At 38.6% G+C, this 21578-nt stretch overlaps 1 protein-coding gene and 1 pseudogene across 33 annotated transcripts in view; both read left to right on the forward strand.

The window, feature by feature from the left end:
- The window catches only part of CFAP20DC (CFAP20 domain containing), a 247113-nt gene that overhangs the window by 19406 nt on the left and 206129 nt on the right, over window positions 1-21578 (forward strand). For 2 of the 33 annotated variants that reach the window (XM_072785612.1, XM_072785609.1), the window contains exon 3: window positions 3648-3752. The exons of 28 other annotated variants lie outside the window; for them this stretch is intronic. The gene's annotated coding sequence lies outside the window, so the exon portion shown is untranslated. Of the gene's footprint in view, window positions 1-176; window positions 318-3647; window positions 3753-21578 lie in introns of all 33 variants that reach the window. 3 more of the 33 variants (XM_072785615.1, XM_072785614.1, XM_072785613.1) reach the window with 3 other exon arrangements.
- Window positions 7054-7185, forward strand: LOC140611496 (U4 spliceosomal RNA; annotated as a pseudogene).

Raw genomic sequence — 21578 nt, forward strand, 5'->3', positions numbered from 1 at the left:
TAGAATTTAATGATTTTAACCTAAAATTCCATCTAAGATTTATGATACTCATTCCAGAATTTTTCTCTTATCCTTTTGCTCTATCCCCAAGTTTGCTATATCCCCTTTATGCCAGGCACTCTCAATTTCCTCTTCAGTAAATGGTAACGTGAGTTTTTTTTCCTTTTAATTGTCAGAGTCAATTGGTGATGTTGGGTTTTTTCCCCAAGAAATTTTAGAAGATTTAGGTCCATTTGGATCTTAAAGCTTTCTCTTCCATCTCTGTAAAATGGAGAATTGAAACCTACCCATCCCACAAACAAAGCTTTAGCCTCAAGGTAATTTAATAAAAAGTTTTCCCTGTATCACCTTTTCTGTATTGTTGCTAGTGAGCTAGACAAAGAGGTCAGAAGACAAGTTTAATAGAAGTTTCAGGCCCTTCTACCCTATTGAATTTTGCTCCTGTCTCTTCCTGAGTAACATTGGAGACTGTAGACTCCTTTGAAACTTTATACCAAGTTAAGGGACTATGACCTCACAGCTGCAGATCTGCTCTTTTCACATGTCATTGGCCTTCTTCAGCTACCAGAGGCGAGAGAATACCTAAATTTAATATCTTTACATCAGAATGACATTGGCGAGAGCTTCTGAGATTGTGTCCATTTAACTGAGCATAACTCTTCCTGTGAAAAATTTGTGTTCTTACCTCTTGTGGTCATTTTGATGCTTTTCTTTAAAGGAAATAGTGGTTGCTATGTAGCTCTTAAGTGATTTGTAAAAAAGATGTTATCCAAGAGCTAAGTCTTCTATTATCCAATAAAATATCTTATGTCACCAAGTGAATACCTCTCTAAACTATGTGTTTAGCCCAGGGGGGAAATGGCCAGCACTTGCTCTGTTTTAAACTAGCAAGAGCATTGTGTACAGAAGTGGTCATGACATTGCAAGTTTCATTAATATTTTGAATGTATCTCATGGCTGATTCCAACTTCTATTTTTTCTTTTTAAAATCATCAGTATTTAAATCTCATTATTTTAATTATATCCAATTAAATGTACTTGCATAATCAGTATATTTTGTTACATGCATTAGGAAGGAGAGTACTTTAAGATGCTTTGCATACTGTGTTTCATAATATATTAAATTTGCATGCCTTAAAATAGGTTTTGTGTAGAAGATTTAGATAATACATGCAGTAGGTATATAAATCAGATGCCATATTCTTTATCTATTAAATAAATGTTTTTTTGGGAAATCTTTTCTTTCTGGTTGTTACTTTGGTTCATTTTACTTTTCTAAATTATCTTGACAGTACTCTTTAGATAACCTAGATACATTCAAAGAGCTAAAACACAATAGTAGCAAGAGAAAATGAGAAAGAGAAAATGGCACATATGCAAATATTTGGAAGTATTCTTACTCTATAAAATCATAATTTGTTAGAGCACTGTGCAGTTACATTATTGCACCAAACACCATCAGAGCATAAGTCAGAGTCCTGTGATGGGTCAGCCTGCAGCTTGGGAGTCACTGGCTTTGCAGAATCTTAGCTTGAATAACCTGGGTGAGATGCTGAGCCCTCTGTGTGTCACAGCCTTATCTGTACAATGGAGGTGATATTTATACCTGTTTATTGAGTGATTATAAAGATTAAGTTCATAATGCCATAATTTTTACATCTTTAAAAAGTGCCAGGATGTTTAATTTTTAGATTAATTTAGATTATAAAGCATTTTTAAAAAATATTTTATTTTGTTTACGTATTTGAGAGAGAGAGAGAGAGAGAGAAGAAGCACAGGGAGGGGCGGAGGACAATGGAGAAGCAGGCTCTGAGCAGGGAGCCTTGCATGGAGCTTGATCCCAGGATGTTGGGATCATAACCAGAACCAAAGGCAGACGATTAACAACTGAGCCAACCAGGCACCACTGTTCTCAAACATTTTGAGACAAGTGGGCATGTCTGTTTGCCCTGTGAAGTTTTTATGGTACTCATCCCTGAGGAGAGGTGGGAGAGCACCTTTTCTGGACTACTGACTCATGCAAGTTCTCCATCTGGAAGAAAGTGATCATAAACCTGGGAAGAAGTGACTGCCATCCATTGATTATGGATGCTAGTGATTTATTTAAAAGATGACTATAAGAATTCCCAGCTTCAGAGCATTGATTTGAAGGGACTTACAGGTGACCAGGCCAAGTGTAGAACCACAGATAGATAGGAAGGTTCATCTGTGAATAAACAGGCACTAGGGAAAATAAAGCATGTAATTTCCAGTGCTTAAAGTGTAAGAGGTTTATAAACAGCCTTTGCTGTTTACTGCTGTTCATGTTCTCCTTCACTAACAGGGATGATTAAAGGTGACTCATAACAAATCATGTATCTTCCAAACGCTCTTACTTCTTTAATTTGGCAGAGTTGGAAAAATAAGTTTCTTCAATGTCATTGATATAAAGCTCACTTTTTATTGTCAGGAGAAATGTTTCTTCTGGTTTGGTTCTCCTCCCCTCTCACTGTATTTTTTTTTAAGATTTATTTATTTGGGAGAGAGACAGCATGAATGGGGTGAGGGGCAAAGGGAGAGGGAAAGGGAGAGAATCTAAAGCAGACTTGGTGCTGGTGCTGAGCATGGAGCCTGATATGAGGCTCGATCTCACAACTCTTGAGATCATGGCCTGAACCAAAAGCAAGAGTCAAATGCTTAACTGACTGAGCCACCCAGGCACCCACCTCTCACTGTATTCTATTTTTATTCTGGCACTTAATTATTTCAGTTATTCAAAGTAAAATAATTTTAAATATCTACAAGATATAATATAATGTGTATTTTATGGGACTCCTGTAATCCCCATTATGAAATTTATAATAATTTAGGAATTTTTATTAATAGGGCATTTTAGAACTTTTTAATATGGAAGAAAAATTGCTTGTTAGCAATTAAAATATGTCCTGAAACTTTATGAAGTCATTTGGCTTTGATTAAGTCATCCAGTAATAATTACAAAGAGCAGCCCCCAGTGGGGTGGGCTGGTATCTCTAGCATCTCTGATTTTTATGATTTTTTCCCCTTAAATTACAGAGTTTCTTACTTGGACATAACAAGTATTTTAGAGTCTTTATTTGGACTTACAGAAATAACTCTGGTAGATTGAAATATATATAGTAAATCACAAATGTGTCTTACAATAGCACTTACACATAAGTGTGCTATGGCATTTATCACATAATGGTCTTACTATTTATATATCACTACAACCAAACCTGTACCCTGACTAGGCCATGAGATCTTCAGGGACTAATGCATTTGATCTCAATGGAGTGATCATCAAACTTTGAATTATTAAGTCCCATTTGAAAAGAAATTGCCCAGGTATTACAATAGGCAGCCACAGACTTTATTGGACTTTCAGTTGTTCACAGAGATCTAGCATAGTACCTGGCATGTAGCACATACTTGGTAAATGTTCATTTCCTGGGACACCTGGGTGGCTCAGGGGTTGAGCATCTGCCTTTGGGTCAGGGTATGATCCCGGAGTCCCAGGATTGAGTCCCACATCGGGGCTCCTTACATGGAGCTTGCATCTCCTCCCTGTGCCTCTCTCTCTGCCTCTCTCTGTGTCTCTCATGAATAAATAAAATCTTATTTTAAAAATGTTCATTTCCTTTTTTCAGCAGTTTCAGATTCCTTGCATTGTTAAACTCCTTTAAGCTGGTCGCAGTTTGTGGTGTGGTATACTTCTTTTGGGAGAAGAAGGAGATACAGGTGCTTTAAAATTGGTAAGATAGTGATACTTCCGTTTAGAATTTCCATTCATAGAAATGAAGTTTGGGAGGTATCTGGAAAGAACATATTAAATTATCTGATGTGCTGATTTTTATACAGTTGCCAGTCACTTTTGTTACTTCAAACAGAATAGTCTGTACTCCCTTTTTTTCAATATATACATTTTGGGATGATAATGTTTATATGTTTTATATGAACAGATGATGCTACTTCTCCCTCAAAAGGTTGAAATCCACTGATGGGGTTTGACCTTCTCTTTAAAACTGAATAGCATAATACATAGGCAAATAAAACTCACATTGAAAGTTTCAACTACATTTAAGTCTTCTGTTGCCAGGAACTCTTAACATTTGCTGTTACTTTTTAAATGATCAATATTTGAACTTTTAAGTTTTCGCTTTTGGTCTTACACAGCCTAGATCCATTTGCCCCAATCTAAGCTCCTTTATCCAAATGCCCTACAGAATTGGTTGTCACTGGGCACCCTTGGTCTTTCTCAGTCTGACAGACACCTCTCCTTCCATGACCCATTCCACTCCTTCCCTTGCCATAGACACTCTGGTTGCTGAATATCCACATAGCTCTTATGCCTCTGACTTAAATTGTCATCCAACCTGATCCTCTCTCTTCAGCTTTTGAAACTCTAATCACTCTTTAAAGCCAAACCCAAATATGTATATGCTCTGTACATCCTCCTCCTGTTCTCCAATTGCAACCACTTTGAAAACGAAGTTCTTTCTTTTTTTTTTAATATTTTATTTATGTATTCATGAAAGACAGAGAGAGAGAGAGAGAGAGAGAGAGAGGCAGAGACACAGGCAGAAGGAGAAGCAGGCTCCATGCAGGGAGCCCGACATGGGACTCGATCCCGAGTCTCCAGAATCACACCCTGGGCTGAAGGCAGCGCTGAACAGCTGAGCTACCCGGGCTGCCCAAAAACGAAACTATTTCTTCAAGTACTTTGGACTCTGAGTTGTAGAAAGCTAATTCTCAGCACTCCCATACTTGTGTATATGATCCCTTTGAGAGTAAGGACAACTTATTCATCATTGTTATCATCAGAGCACTTAGAAGAATTCTGAGTGCATTGGTGAGTCCTCAGTAACACTTGTTATATCATATTATACTGAAATGTGTTGATATATGGGTGATTCTTGGATTAGAAAAAGTAGAAAAAGAAATGAGAATTAGAATAAAAAGCAGGTGAACATGATTTAAGAAAGTATCCAACTTTCATCTTCTCAATACTTAGTTCCTGGAAAACTACTAACCAAGCCTTAATTTAACCTTTAATTTGCTGTACCAAGTATAAACTGTATTTCTCTTAGCTACACCTCTACTGGCAGGATAGTAACTATTTCAAAGAATGAGAAAAGGCAGAATAATTTAGGTAAGGAGAAATAAATTCTCTTGAGTTTTCTCAAAATGATTCTGTGGGTAGAAGTATGTGCAAGTAAATGTTGTTCTCAAGGCTGGGTTAAAGCTAAGGAACATCACACTTGGCTCTTCCATGAAAACTCTGATTATAAGCCCATAACAGAATTCCCAGAGAATTTTAATTAATACCAAGTAGTCTGCCCTTTTATATTGGAACACATTAGTGATCTTATGTTTTATATCTCTTTCAGACTTAAAAAGCTATTATAATAAACTGAAACAATGACAGTGATATGAAATTCTCAGTATAATTGGAGGTTGGTTATGTTTGTTAGAAATAAATAGGAACAGGGATCCCTGGGTGGCTTAGCGGTTTAGCACCTGCCTTCGGCCCAGGGTGTGATCCTGGAGACCCGGGATCGAGTCCCACATCGGGCTCCCTGCATGGAGCCTGCTTCTCCCTCTGCCTGTGTCTCTGCCTTTCTCTCTCTCTGTGTCTCTCATGAATAAATTAAAAAAAAAAAATCTTTAGAAATAAATAGGAACAGCTGTTCTGTTTCCTATACATAGGTATTACCATCCCTTTTTTTCCCTAAGGTTAAATGCCACTGATTTATAACTTGGAAAATAAATTATTTAAAACCATATATTGCTATACCATAAACATAGTAATTTGTAATAAAATGTACAAATTCACTGTATTTTAGAAATCGATATGTTAGAGAAGCTTCTAAAACATTTTAAAAGTTCAGTTCTCTATTATTTTAGGGAATCTACAAATCTTATCCAACTCCTATTTTTTATAGAAAAAAAAAAAAAAACCCCTAAGACTCCTAAGGATATGACATTTTTCAAGACACAAAGTTTCTTAGAGGCAAAGGCAATACTAAATCCAGAACTCCTGACTCTCTAGCATCTTTGCTTGACATCTTTGCTGCCTTTTAGTGCTTGCATTGGAAAAAGGTAAAGATGTAGTATAGTTTTATAATCATGGTTTCTGACACTTTGAAAGCGAAGTTATTTCTGCAAGTACTTTGGATTCTCAGTTGTAGAAAGTTAATTCTGTTACTGTAATCCAGATTTCTGTTCCTCCCCAACCCTTGTCCTGTACAAACAACCAGAAATCAGTTTAATTCTATGTTTGGGTCAGAATTAGCAAGGTTAAAAAAAAACAAAACAAAAACCTACATCTTTTAAGGATCATTTGGTTGTTAGGGACATTACTTTATTTAAATTATGTCAGGTAAAAAGAGAAGTATAAGAAGAACATGCAGAAATCTTATGGATCCCAACTGCACACAAGTTGATACAGGTCTCTTTAGAGTTGAAAGTTGTCAGTAATTTCTCTTTCTCTGGCTGCTACTCTCTCATCTCTTACCCTGTTAGTCCACTTTGTTCTGTTTGATCCTGCAGACTGACTTTCTCTGATTGCTTGCCATTGTGGTCGCAGGCAAATATGGCTCCCTCAATGATCCTATAACTCTAATACCCATCATTGTGTGACCACATTCAGTTGGTGTATCTTCTAGTGCAAAGATTCCAAAGAAAAATCAGGATCAGTCATTGGCCAGTCATTGGCTTTCAGCACATACTTGGTTTCAGCTTCAGAGGCTTCATCTCTGGTTTCAGCTTCATCTTTGGTTTCAGCTTCAGAGGCTCTGAGAAGAGGATGTGGGCAAGGCAAGCAGATGAGCTCATAGACCCATTGCACTCTCCTTTGAGTCTGGGCATTTTCCAGTCATCTTAGAACCTCTTTGTTTCTCAGTCACTTGCCAATGACCTCTACAGATATTCCTGAGACTCTCCAGTGGGTATTTAGGGGTACATGGTAGCCAGAATTTTTTCTTAGAGTGAAGTCTACTTTGATGCCACTCCTGTCCTATGTCATGTACTTCATTTACTTGGAATCTTGAGGCTAGCTTTGCGCAGTGGCTGTATCGTAGCCAATGAGGTTTATCCAAGGTGCGATTATTGCTAATGGAATCCTGAGGTTATGTCAGTAGTGTTGTGTAAACTATCCTAGTTAATCAAGGTAGGCTCTGCTTTGTGTGGTCACTCAAGGACTAAGCACGTTTTTTAGTGCTACTTTAACTGAATAATAGCACTGATGAGAATGGTTAGGTTTACTGAACATCTGCAGTATGTTAGGCTCATTTCATACTGTATTTTCCAGGTTTGCTAGGATAGCTTACAACAGTTTTATGTATTTCTGTCACACATTACCTGAGAGCTGCAGATGAACTGTAGCTGTGTTTAGCTATAGGCCAGCTATGTATCTGTCCTGTGTCTTCTCATTTTAGAACCTGCACTCAACAAACATGCTCTTCACAAGGCAGGGGCAGAAGAGCAAGAGTCTGAGCAGAACCACACAATTAAATTTAAAGCTTCTTCTCAGATACGTGTGGCACATATTACTTCTACTTACATCCCATTGGCCAACTGAGATTATACAGCCAAGTATGAAGTCAGTGGGATGGGAACTTACAAACATCTTACGTATAAAGAGTGATAATGAATAACTGTGAACAATGATAAACACATAAGCATGTGGTCTCATTCATTTATCACAACACTCTTAAATGTGGATATGCTCACCATTGTACAGTGTATTAATTTAAAAACTATATATTTAGCACCTACCATGTCCTAGAGACTATGCTTTTCTGTTACTAAGGGTCAGCCAAGGGTACTCACTATCCTATCTCTTACATTTTAGCAATATGGGTTTATTTTATTTAGATTTTTAGATATACTTGTTTGAAATAGGGGTTCTTCTATTTTTTTGGTCTCAGGCCTTTTTACCCACCTAAAAATTATTGAAGACTCCAAAGGGTTTTTGCTTATGTGGGTTATATTTGTCAGTATTTACCATATTTATTTAAAAGATATTTATTATTTAGAAATAACAACCCCATTACATGTTAACATAAGTAACTCTGAATAATTAGCATAAATTATCTATATTTTCTAAAGCAAAAAAAATTAGCAAAGAGTGACGTTGTTTTACATTTTGGTAAATCTCTTTAATGTCTAACTTAGAAGACAGGTGTGTTTTCATATCTGCTTCATATTCAGTCTCTTTTGGTATAATACATCATATCACCTCTGGCAAACTCCACTGTGTACTTGTAAGAGAATGAGTGAAAAGGACAAAGAACATCTTAGTCTTGCTCTGAAAATAGTTTTGACATCACAGAGACCCTGAAAATGTCTTGGAGACTCTCAAGGGTCCCTGAACTATCCTGTGAGAACCAAGAGTTCCCTTAACCACACTTTGAGAACAGCTATTTTAAAGTATGTATTTTGAAAGCAAACGTATGAATCCTCAGTGCATTTTCCTAAAGTGTCCCCTTGTGTTAATCTGTTTTATAAATTAGGGAACTTTAGGGCTGCCTGGGTGGCAGTATTGGTTAAGCATCTGCCTTGGGCTCAAGTCATGATCCCAGAGTCCTGGGATCAAGCACCACATCAGGGCTCCCTGCTTTTCCCTCTCCTTCTTTCTCATGCTCTCTCTCTCTCTCAAATAAATAAAATCTTTTTAAAAATAATAAATCAGGGCAGCCCGGGTGGCTCAGCAGTTTAGCGCCACCTTCAGCCCAGGGCATGATCCCGGAGACCCAGGATCAAGTCCCACGTTGGGCTCCCTGCATGGAGCCTGCTTCTCTCTCTGCCTGTGTCTCTGCCTCTCTCTCTCTCTCTCTCTCTGTGTGTGTCTCATGAATAAATAAGTAAAATCTTTAAACAAACAAATAAAAATAATAATAAATCAGGTAGCTTTATTAGTCAAGTAGGCTAAGTGCTACAACAGGTAATCTAATCTCAGTAGTTTAACCGTAAAGATTGTTTGCTCTTCTTGCCACAATTCAGGCCAGTGGTAGGGCTCTGACCACCCATAGTCATTTAGAGACCTTACACCCCTTCTGTCTTCCATCTAGGACGTTAGAGTCCTCTGCCGGATCTTCTGTATCTGGACAGTAGGTACAAGAAGAGAGAATCTAGAGAACCACATGGGAGGATATTTCTCTGGCCAGAAGACACCACCCATAACAGCATTGGAGATGCTGGGAAATAGAATCTGGCTGTGTGCCCAGAAGAAAAGGAAACAACAGGCTTTGGCCAAGACGTATCATCCTTTACCAGCTGAGTTTCTAATAAATAAGTTAAAAGAAAACTGAGATTTATTGTCAGCTCTTTTGCCCTTATGAAACTTAAGTGGTACACAGTGCAAAACAGTAATACTTCATGCTTTGAGAAAAATCATAGGGACATGCAGCCTAAAATAAGTTTTAAATATTTTAAAGTTTTTATTTTGAAACAATTTTGAACTTAAAGCAAAGGTCCAAAAATAGTACAAAGAACTACCTTTTACCCAGATTCACCAGTTAAATATTTTGGCCACATTTGCTTTTACTTTCTGTGCGTGTGTGTGTGTGTGTGTGTGTACATACACATTTTTCCCCAAACTATTTGAGAGTGAATTGCAGACCTCATATTCCTTCACTAAATACATTAGTATGTACCTACTAAGAACAAAGACATTCACTGAAATAACCACAGTACAGTTTTCAGAATCAGCCTGTTCAGCGTTGATGCAGTATTATCCATGGTGTAGACCTACTGCCCTTTATAGCAATTGTGGTTTTAGTCTAGGATTACACATTGCATTTAGTTTGCATTTGTCTTCAGTCTCCATTAATTTGGAATGATTCCTCAGCCATTCTGTGTTTTTCACATCAATGACATTTCTGAAAAGTGCAGCCTAGTTATTTTGTAGCATGCCCTTTCACTGAGTTTGATGTTTTCCTTATTAGACTCAGGTTATACATTTTTGGCTTTAGAAATACTATGAAAGAGATATTGTATCCTTCTCAGTGAATTTTTTTAAAGATTTTATTTATTTATTTATTCATGAGAGACACAGAGAGACAGTGAGAGGCAGAGACACAGGTAGAGGGAGAAGCAGGCTCCATGCAGGGAGCCCGATGTGGGACTCGATCCCGGGTCTCCAGTATCACGCCCCGGGCTGAAGGCGGCACTAAGCCACTGAGCCACCTAGGCTGCCCTTTCTCAGTGAATTTTATGAAGAGGCATATGATGTTGGTTTGTTCCATTATAGGTGGTGTTCACTTTGATCACTTGGTTAAAGTGTTGTCTGCCAGGTTTACTCATGGTGAAGTTACTATTTTTCTCTTTAAATTAATAAGTCATTTTGGGGATATATCTTGATAGTTTATAGAGACCGTGGTCCTCATCAAGCTGTTACTAGTTTAGTGTGATTCTTGCCTGAACCAATTATGACTATAGTGGTTGCAAAATAAAGTGAATTTTTAAAGTTATTTTCTAATTATACATATGAGAAACAAGTGTGGTAGTAGGCATCTGTGGTCTCTCTGCCTAGAAGACTTCGCCACATTTTTCTCTTCCTTAAAATTTCTGAGTTTTGTTTGGGTATATCCCCCTGCCTAGTGGCAGACTATCTACTTTTAATAAGACATGACAGCATAGCCGCTGGTGTGGGTTTTGATTGGTAGGTCAATTAGTACCCTCTATCCACTTAGCCACATTTATGCTTTTAGGAGTGGGACTCTGGCATACTCTAGCCCAATCAGAGTGAATTTTAGGGCTCTTTCGGTTGCTGGATTAGTAGTACCATTTGTGTCTGGCACCTGTCCTGTGACCCATGAAGATAAAGCTGACCCAGGTGGCAGAAGGGGAGAAACAAAAGAAATTGGGTCATTGGTGACTATTTTGAGCTGTTAAATCAGTCAACCCGGAAACCTGCCCTCCATGAGCTAATAAATTTCATTTATTAAGTGAGCCAGCTTGAATTGGGTTTTCTGTTAACTTTTGACATAGAGTCCTGTTATTCCTAGTAACAGATATAGATAGTCATAGCTGTTTTACCTGATATTTAAAAAATGGTAAGAAGGATGTATGCATAAAACTTTTCAACACTCAATAAAAAGAAATGGGCATAAGGGTTTGTTTGTTTCCACCCAGCTTGGTGATGACACCCTGGAATAGGCTACTAAAGAGGATTAAAATATCAGAATAGGCAAGATTGGTGCAGTGTATCAAAGGGCCCGTGAGTTCATTTGTGCTAGTGAAGTTGTCACAGTTGTAAAGAGGGACTAGATTCATGTACCTCATTTCAGTCAACCAAACCAGCTTGAGTAAATTAAAACACAGTAGGGACACCAAATACAGGTATGTTGGAGCGTCACACACAGCCCAAGGACAGCAGTGCAGCTGGGTGTGGAAGCCAGCATTAGAGAGCCTTAAGTACTCTATCTCACTCCTCCATCTCAGCTATTCTGTGTTTCTGCTTCATTTCCAGTCCTACCAGGCAATTTCAGAATACCTATAGAGAGAATATGATTGTATTAGTTTGGGTCAGGTATTCGCCCCTGTTCAGTTCAGTTGCACTCATTGGTATAAAAATGATCTCAGAAGACCTAGCCGTGAGGGTTTGGAGATTTCAAGGAATGAGTCAGACTCTCCAGAGTTGGCTACTAGAGAAACATTTGTGAATGCCACAGCCAGCCTAGAGCATAATTGTAAGCAGGAAAAATTGATTCAGGATGCCTTTCTTCCCATCGCGGGACTCCTGCTGCTCATTATTAGCCTGTATCTGTCTCATTTGAATTCTTGCTAAGATGCTCACTAATAAGGGCTTAAGTTTGGGTCCTAATCATTTCCAGGATATGTTTTATTTTACGAAGTCCATGTTTTACACCAGCAGCATCTGCAACCTGGGAATTTAATTGAGCATTCTTGGGCCCCACTCCTGAAGTACTGAGAGAGAAACCAGCAGTCTATGTTTGAACATGTCCTCCAGGTGATGCTGATGCACTTGACATTTGAAAACCACTGCCCTGGGGAACTCCTGGAAACCCATGAAGTAGCCAGAACCCAGGCTCTGTCTACTTGCTGGCCTCTGTTCCTATCAAAACATGGTCAGGTTTTCTTCACCCATTGCTCAAAAGAGTACCTAAGCTCCAGCCTCTAAAGAAGAAAAGGCCCTAAAAAAAAAAAAAAAGAAAAGAAAAGGCCCTTGAGTGGTAGAAAGGTTGCTGTCTTCAGCTCTGGAGCCTCCATCTCTGTGGTTTGGATCAAAGGGCCCAACGTGCATCTAGCATTTCTAGCCATTCTTCTGCCCATGCACAGAGGGCTGAAAGTCCCAGTTCCTTCTCCACCTCCCAGCTCTTCCTATGATTCCCTCCCTTCTCCTCCTCTTGCTGCTTTTCTCTTCCCCCCATTTTGTTTCTTCATTATCTTCTCTCCTTCTTCATTCTTCCTCCTTTTTCTCATTTTCTTCTCTTTGCCTTCCCTTTTCTACCTTTTTTTTATTCTTGCATTTTCACTCTATTTTTTTCTTTATCATTGTCTCTCTCTCTCTCTCTCTTTTTTTTTTGTCTTCCTTCCTTTTCCTTCTCATGTCTTATAATTCTCCACCTGTTCTTCCTCCTCTCACTTCTACTCCTAGGAGGGGTAAACTTGCTTGAGAGAAAACTGAATGCCCCAGGGCCACAGAAAGTGGCGGATGCCATTACTGTCCTCCCAGTTGCCACCTACAGCCATCCTTAAAACCTCCCATCCCAGGGCACCTTCAGGATTATCGAGGGTGCAAGCCTGCTCACTCCTGCACCTGTTCAGCAAGACCTCAATCTTATGCTCTTCAGCTCTGGGTCCCCTCAGCGTCCTAGCCCGCCTTGGACCCTGACCCTAGGAACAGCTCACACTGCCATATGCTGGTACCTATTTCCCAGCAAGCCCTGTAACCACACAGGCAGGGTAGGGAGGAGCCCTGCTGTTGAACATTTGCTAATTTCTGTGATCTAAACATTCCTGCTCTGGCTGCCTTGAGGGTACCAACCTGATATCACTGAATGAGGAGCTGGAAAGACATGCTCACCACGGACTCCCACAAACCAGTCAAACCCACAAATGCACTAAGGAGGCCTCACCAGCCTCCTCCCATTAATGCAAATGTTTTGCAGTTAACCATTAACAGATTCTTTCATTTGAAACGTCAGATGTTTGTTCACTCATTATTTAACAGACCCATCTTTTTAGAATGGCCATTGGAATAATTAAAAATAGCAGTATATAATGATTGCCACAACACCACCTTTTAGTTTGACTAAATAAAATTCAGCTGCAAATATGGCTCCCAGAATTGGAGCCTTTTCAATTATTTGTAAACCCTTTTACTTATGACTCTGAGCTCGATCAAAATATCACTATAAATTGACAACACTTTTGGGTTATAGATATAATAAAGTCTCAGTTAATATTCGGTTAAAACACAGAATATCATTCTGTCACCCTATCTTTTTTATTTGTATTCTACAGCCTCTCTGGTGGATTTTTATTATTTTTAAGTAGCTTCACATTATGTTTTATGATACATTTCTTCCTGCAATAGTTTTGCATACAGATGGAAATGTTGGGAATCTAGTTTAAGGCTGATCTTATTTTTTTTATTCTGTTATGTGATTGATCTGGTCAGTGAACAAGAAATTCTTCGAGGCCATCCATCACTCCAGGCAGCAGCTGAGCTAAACCTTCTAACTCACTGCTTCCAGTCAGTCATGCAAGATTCGGGTTATAAATATTGAATGTGCAAACAACTGTTTAAATTAGCTGTCCTATCTATTTTATGCAATTTCAGTAGAAAAGCAAGCTGATATATTGTTTAGTGGCAAGAAGTAGAAGACAGTGAATTCAGTATTATCTTTCCATACGTCATTGAATTCATCCTGTTGGCAAATATTTAAAATAGATCAAATTAATTCTTGTTCCCTTAAGTTAAATTAGAAATAAGGCAACTGAGCATGTAATTTATGTAGCATTTTTGGTTTTTATATTCAAACAGTAGCAAGACTGTTAATAATTGTAAATGTAGCCATCTGTCATAAATATAGTAGCCAATTGTTAAAAGCTGAGTTCTGTGAATTTTGTTACCTCTTTGCAATAACAAAAAATAGCTTAATATTTGGAAAATATTTGGGCAGAAAGGAAAGTAGCAGCTGGCTAGTCCTACCGTTCCTGGTAAGCATCAAGAATATTGAACATGTGCAGGTGTTTGTGCTTCTGCTACTTGGACTGGTAACAAGTGGGCATACTGTCACTAGTATTGATATACACAGTAAATAAAATTACTAACCATTTGTAGTGACTTCAAAGAGCCTCTTGTATGTGATGAATATAGGTGAACTTCCAAAATTGCTATTTCTGTTTTAAGTCTATCCTTCAAATTCTGTTATTTGGGGGAACATCCTTTCAAGTAGCCTCCATTAATAGCATACCTGAACTGCTTATAAAAGAGAAAATTATCTGTCTCCCTCCTAGGCATGCAGGGTGTTCAGCATGCATGTCTTAGCAGTTGGGTTGCAACCTAACGAAAAAGCTGAGCAAGATCTTATGTTACTTTCTGTGAGAAACACTGCTCGTTATCTTCTCAAATCCATTGTTCTCTCCTTTCCTATAACAGAATTTTGGTCAGGATGGCAGTGAACCTAGCCAAACTGTTGCATCTTCCTTTACTCCCCTATAGCTAGAGACAGCCATGTGACCTTGTTCTGGCCAATGAAATGCAAGTGGAATTCACTTGGCAGTACTCCCTGGAAAGCTTTTTAAAAGGGACATACTCAGCTAACTTGTTCTTTTAGCCCTAAGTTCTTTGGCACTTTGCTCTTGCCTTATTTTCTGCTCCAGATGTGAATAAAATGCATTGAAGTGCAGCAGCCTTATCGAGAATATGAAGGCAAAAGCTATATGTGAGGGTGGCACAGGGGAAAATGGAGAAAAAAAAGCTGGGTCCCTGATGGTGTTACTGAGCTATTAACCTGTCCCAAACTGCCAGTCCTTAGACTGAATAAATAAGCCTCATCTTTGTTTAAACCACTATTTTTCAGTGATACTTACAGCCTAACACATCACTAACTGGTATAGTTCTCTTTCTGAGCTATCTATGTTTTCATGAAATTATGCATTGTGTTTTTTAAAACATAGTCTACTTTGGAATTACAAAAGTCAACTTTAACTTATGTCTACGTGTGAAAATCAATTGAACCAGGATGGCCATACTAGTAAATTCATGATTGATAAAGGTAAAAATGGCATTGTGCAATAATTTTAGTAATAAAGATCACAATTTCAGGATAAAGCTCAGGGAATTTTCTTAATGTCATCTCTCAAATCTTATTTTCTTTCGTCTTTGATCAATTCCTGTCATCTTTTCTCACCCTTCAAGTTCTCATAGTAAGGTAGAGGCTAATTTATCAACAATAATAATGTAGCATTACAGGTCCTACAAATATTTGTCACAAATGTAAATCTGATTTTATTACTTCCCTGCTTAAAAGCTTTCCATAGTCTTTGATGTAATATTAAAGGCATTTTCATTCTGGCTACAACTGTCTTGTTCATTTCAGTCACCTCCCTTTCTCCCAACATACTCCCCCAGCCCTGTGCTGTTTAAAACTACTGGACTTTTGGGGATCCCTGGGTGGCTTAGCAGTTTGGTGCCTGCCTTTGGCCCAGGGTGTGATCCTGGAATCCTGGGATCGAGTCCCACATTGGGCTCCCTACATGGAGCCTGCTTCTCCTTCTGCCTGTGTCTCTGCCTCTCTCTCTCTCTCTTTCTCTCTTTCTCTCTCTGTGCCTCTCATGAATAAATAAAATAAAATCTTAAAAAAAAAAAGTCACCCTAAACAGAAAGAAAGAAGAAGAAAAGAAAATTAAAACTTCAAAATCAATCAAATAAACAAACAAACAAACTACTGGACTTATGGTAGGATCCTGAAACCATACCATACTTCCATTCTTTCATATCCTCCCTTATCCTGTCTCTCATCTGCATTATGAACATATCCCACTCATCCTAAAAAACTTGGCTTCAGATATCTTTCTCTTTGAAGCTTCCCCTGGCTCTTCTAGCTTTATCTTCCATGATTTCTGTAACATTCTTTATAGGCTTCTATTATAGCATTTATTGGGCTGGTTTATATTTATTTCTAGGTCTGTCTTTCCGAGGAGATTAAGTTCCGTGAAGAGATGGCTAGCATCCTTTGTTTTGCAGCTTCAGTAAGTCAAGATCTGGAATGGAGTAAATACTAAGAATTTTTTCATGTTTTTCAAACAAGAAAATAACTTTCTGCACCTCTCATTGAGTGCTAAGATTATTTACCTGTTAATATATCCCTCTGAAGAAAACGCTGCCAGTATTAGAATCTTTATCAATGATGGAACAAATAGGGCAGCCCCAGTCATGATCCTGGAGACCCAGGATCAACTCCCACGTTGGGCTCCCTGCATGTAGCCTGCTTCTCCCTCTGCCTGTGTCTCTGCCTCTCTCTCTCTCTCTCTCTCTCTCTCGCTTTCTTGCTTTCTCTCTCTCTCTGTATCTCTTATGAAATAAATAAAATCTTAAAAAAAAAAAAAGAACAAATAATCGTCCATTGGGTCATCTCTGCATCTCCTGTTAATTGAACCATGACTGACTTCCTTGCTTCTTTGTGTGTCTTTAATTTTTAGCTCACATACCACACATTGCACAAAGCCTGAACAGTAAAGCCTGAAGTAAATAACATTCACCTCCAAAAAGAACATACCCCTTCTTTTAGGGCCAGTGGAGGAAGCCAAGGCTGTGCCAGTCTGTGGTTGGCCTGGGCTTGAAGCTTCCGTGTGATTCAGTGTACTAATCCTGTGAGGGCGTGTGATTCAGTGTGTACTAATCCTGTGAGGACAAGCTCAGGTCTTTGCCTTCCAGAGGGCTTGAGCTCTGACCACTGGCAAGATTCAGCAGATTTATAGCCGCATGGCTTTCTAAACTGTAAGAGATCTCTCTCTCCTTTATGGCCCAGATGCCAAGTAGGAAGGGCCCCCAGGGAGTTCTCTTTGTTCTCAATTCTGCCCCTGGCTTTCTGTGCCTTGGCAGATCTTTTTTCCCTCTGCTGCCTGACCCAAGCCTACTGAGGAAGGCTGCCTTACACTCTATGAAAGCTGAGAATTCCTTGCAGAGTTTTCTTTTAGCTGTCCCAGTCACCCCTAGCTTCCTGAAGCTGAAATCCCAGAGCACCTTAGATGAATTTCTCTTCAGTCTCTAATTCAACCCTGTACGTTCAGTATACCACCTCCCGCCCTTGGTGAAGACCCATGGGGGAGGGTTGACAGATAGGCAGAGGCTTGCTTTGGAAGGGGGCCTATCAGCATTCTATGCTGTCACTCAGCCTACATGGGAGCTATTATAAGCTAGGCTGCTTTCTCCTTATCTCCATCTATAGCCAACTCTCTGTCTTCCTTCTGACATGCTCCAAATAAGAACAGCCACTGGCCATTGGTTTCTCCTTCCCTATGAAGGGTTCATTCACTTCTGGAATTTAGTTCAGTTAGGTCTCTTTGCATCCCCAGCTCTCTGATGGGTTTCTAAAAACCATGTTTTCATAGTTTATCAGACTTGTTTTGGTTGTTGGGGTGAGAGTAACAGCGTTTAACCACTTTCTACATCCTAACCTCCTTCTCTCCCCTTCTATCCATTCATTCATCCATGCCTGTGTAGATATGTACACACACAAATATACGTGTGTGTGTGTGTGTGTGTGTGTGTGTATAAATGTAGGGATATTTTTAAATGATTTTCATTGATGAATAACACTATATCTTGTGTATCATTTCCTTCCCTCTACATCCCCACATTATCAAAAAGTACATTCTTATTGTATTAATTACATGTAGAAGGAAATGGCTTCATCTTTCTTAAGGAAACAAAAGGTTCTTTTCACTAAAAGCCTTTTTTTTTTTTTTTTTTTAATTCAGTGTGTCTAGGATATTTTACAAATAGCAGTTTATTAGCTCATATTGTCTTTTAGGCTTCATCAAATCTAGAAATGAGAATAATCAATCAGTTAAATTTGATTAGTTCACAAATAATGTAATCTCTATTGACCACAAGAAGATGAACAATCAGATGATGAGAACATGCAGTTACATTAATATATTGAAACTTTGATGACAATATGAGCTAATGATAGTGCTGTGATACTTACCGCCTGCCTAGAAAATAGAGTGGTGGCATATTAAACATGATGTTATCAGTATTTCATATCAGTTGAGTTTATCTAAACTGGGTAAAGTGATATAAAATGAATGCAAACATGAAGTTTAATTTATATACAAATTTTAAGAGCGAAATTTGAAAATTACAGGAGATCAAAATTCCTGCATGATAGATTTTGAGTATGTTATAGTCTCTCAGTAGAGTGGTATTGACCACAGAACACAGTGATGTATAAGAGGACTTCTCATTGGTTAGCTTTTTTTTGCATAACAAACCATTCCAAGTTTCTGTAGCTACAGATTATGTATTTTTGTGCATCTAAGGGTGGGTGGAGTTGACCATGTTAGCTGGGTGTGTCTGGATAGCTGTGCTTGAAACAATAGAGGGCAGTTGGCCTATACACATCCGCTCCTCTTCTCCAGCACCAGGATGTTATCTTTCTGCTGAAGGGAACAGATAGAGTTAGGGGAGTTGCCCAGGTGCCACGTGACACACATGCTTAAGCAAAAGGAACAGGAGCATGCATGGAGTCTGAAACGGGGAAAGGCATTCCCACACAAGGGGACAAGTCCAGCACAGACTTTGAGGACCTCTTTTATTTCTTGATAAGTGATCCAGGCCCAAGGCTCATACTCCAACTCACGGGGGGCTGAAAGACTACACACGGGAGTCTGCCTCTTCCAACAGGCATTTTCACAAAGAGTGTCCTTTAATCCAATGGGTCTGTTCAGAGAACTTCCCTTGTATTTAGTTTAAGCAAAAACTAAAAAAGCCGTTAATAATTGGGGGCAATGCAAGTGAAGTTAGAAAAATATCCATCCTCTTGTATGTTTTAATTACAGGCTCCTCTGCTTTCTTCCTACAAGTTAGTTTCACACCTCTCCTGGAATGCTATATAGTGGCAGAATTAGGATTGACCCATTTTTACCATCATCAGGCATAGTCTGTCACTTAGATGCATTGAGTGCTCCATTTTCATGTCATGTCTGGAAAATAGAAACAGATGTTTTCAGACTTGTCCCACTAGCATGGGATTTCATCTGTCTGTGTCTAGACTTATTGCCATCATCACACTGTGTCTATGATGTTCTTAACTTGGATCTTTTATGGGGATATATATGGGCTCCTTTGGCATATATGTGACTGTTGGTTTAGAAAGGTGAAGTCCAACTATGAAAGCAGCCTATAGATTGCTATTGTGAAATGTACTCAGCTCTCCAAGTATTAACTCCTTTTTTGAATCTCTTGAATAGATGGGTTACATAACACCTGTAAGTTTCATGTAAACACCCAGCAAGTTTCTGGCTAAAAGATTTGTGCAGCAAATCTCCATTTCCTTCTCTCCTATGTAGAACTTCTGTTAGAACTGTGACACCTGCTTGCCCTGCATCCACCCATTCTGTTGTCTTGATTTAAAAGAGAGAGAGAAATAAGAAACTAGGTTCTTACAATGCATAAAATGAGTATCTTGTTTCAGATATGCAACATTTCATAATTCTTAAAAGCCTTCCATTTCCCCCCTCCCTTCTGTGCTGCATTTTTAGTTTGGATAATCAGTACATTTACCACCCCTCCAAGCTCTGGTAGCTCTTAAAATGCTTACAAAATAGATCTTTTGATTCATCCTATAACCACAGGAAAAGAACACAGGATTTTTCCATCAGAAATCCTGGATGTCTTACAGCTTTGTCAGTAGCCAAGACCTTGGGCAAGGGATTTCACTTTTTAGGAGCCCCAGTTTTTTTAATATGTAAAAGGAGAAAATGCCTACTTAATATGAGGATTAAGTTTGATGATAAAAAATAAAGTGTTTTTTAAGCTGTACAAATGTTAGTTCTTGTTAAAAGAAGGTCACAAGTACTGTCCTTTTTGTATAACCTTAAAGTTTATCAGCCCCTTGGGTAAGGGAGAAAGATGAAGAAAAATAGAACCAATCTCAATTGATAAGCCCAAGAGCATTGATTTGGCATCCCTTACTACACCTGGAGCCCATACCAGGTACATCAGATTTGTGGCTGAGAGTAGGAAAAATAGAATATAAAATTCAGCAGTGCTCACTATGGTGTTAATTTGTCAGAAACCTGCATTGTTTTTTTGTTTTTTTTTCTCAAGGTATCCAGGATGCACTTCAGTATTTCTCATAATTAAAGTTGTAGCATCATCAATGATAGTTCTTAAAGCATAAGTTACTCAGTAGATGTTTTTTAGAATTTGGAATATTGAGTCAGATTTTAATTAATAGTATATAATGCCTAGCACATGGTAGTCACTCAATAAAATTTATTGCATGAATGAGTGAATGACTGCCCATTTAAAAATATTTCCAGCAGCTCTTCTCACATAACACCATTTTAATTATTCTGGATACAAAGTACATTAAGAAACATTCATTTTTCCAATGACTTTCATTTAGAAATTGGTGATGTGACCCCTGGATTAGGACCATGTATCCCTTAGGAAGGGAGCTAATATTTCTTCAGCACATGTGTGTGACAGGTGATCCTATCAGCATTCATCTCAACCACTCTGGATAAGAGATCTTTTAGTTCCCTTTTGTAGATAAGGAAACTGATATTCTAAGAGTATTTCTCCCAAGGCTTCTCAGCAGGTTAAGAAGTGGGATCCCAATCAGTTATGTTAAGCCCTGACAGTCCCTATGCTTTTAATTGCATTATTGTGTCTCCTAGGCAGTGGTTAAGATGGTGGCCAGACACCTGGCATTTCAGTACACTTTAGGTATTTTAAAATGCCAAAAGCCATGGCCTTGTTTAGTAGTTCACCTTTTCTCTTTAGAATGTTCCAGTTTTGGAATCCTGTCTTTACCACAAATCACCTTTGTGCCCTTCCTCTCAAGCAGCACTACTTGGCAGAGGGCCTGGGGAGTCCCTGACTCCTATGAGACCAGACAGTAACATCAGGAGCTTCCTCTTCCTCTCTGAGGAGGGCCACTCTTCATCGGAAGTGCTGCCTGACTGTTTCTCTGCTTTTGAGAGATTAGAGGAAGACTTTCTTCTTCAAAGGTCAAACTTCCAATTATCAGGGTTACTAACCCCTTTTCTTGTCGGTCCACATTGTCCTATAGAGGCAGCGTCCAGGGCCCTGTCTTCAGTGTAGTATCAAAGTCTTTATAAAGTGTCGAGATTAAGCACGTAAATTATAATTTACTGTGCTGTGTTAATTATTTTAACATTGATTTAGATTTTCTGGGTCTTCTCTTTCCTTTTCTTCTGTTTCCATTCAGCAGGCTTTGGTCCTTTGAATTGACTCTTTCTAATGCTTATTTCTTTGATTCCAATATGCAGCCTAGTTTTAGTAACATTTAATTTTTTAAGCTTCTTGGAATTAATAGATTTCTTCCTTTTCATCTTCTAATTTAAAT

This window comes from Canis lupus, chromosome 19 (assembly GCF_048164855.1).
Source record: "Canis lupus baileyi chromosome 19, mCanLup2.hap1, whole genome shotgun sequence".
NCBI classification, from domain to species: Eukaryota; Metazoa; Chordata; class Mammalia; order Carnivora; family Canidae; genus Canis; species Canis lupus.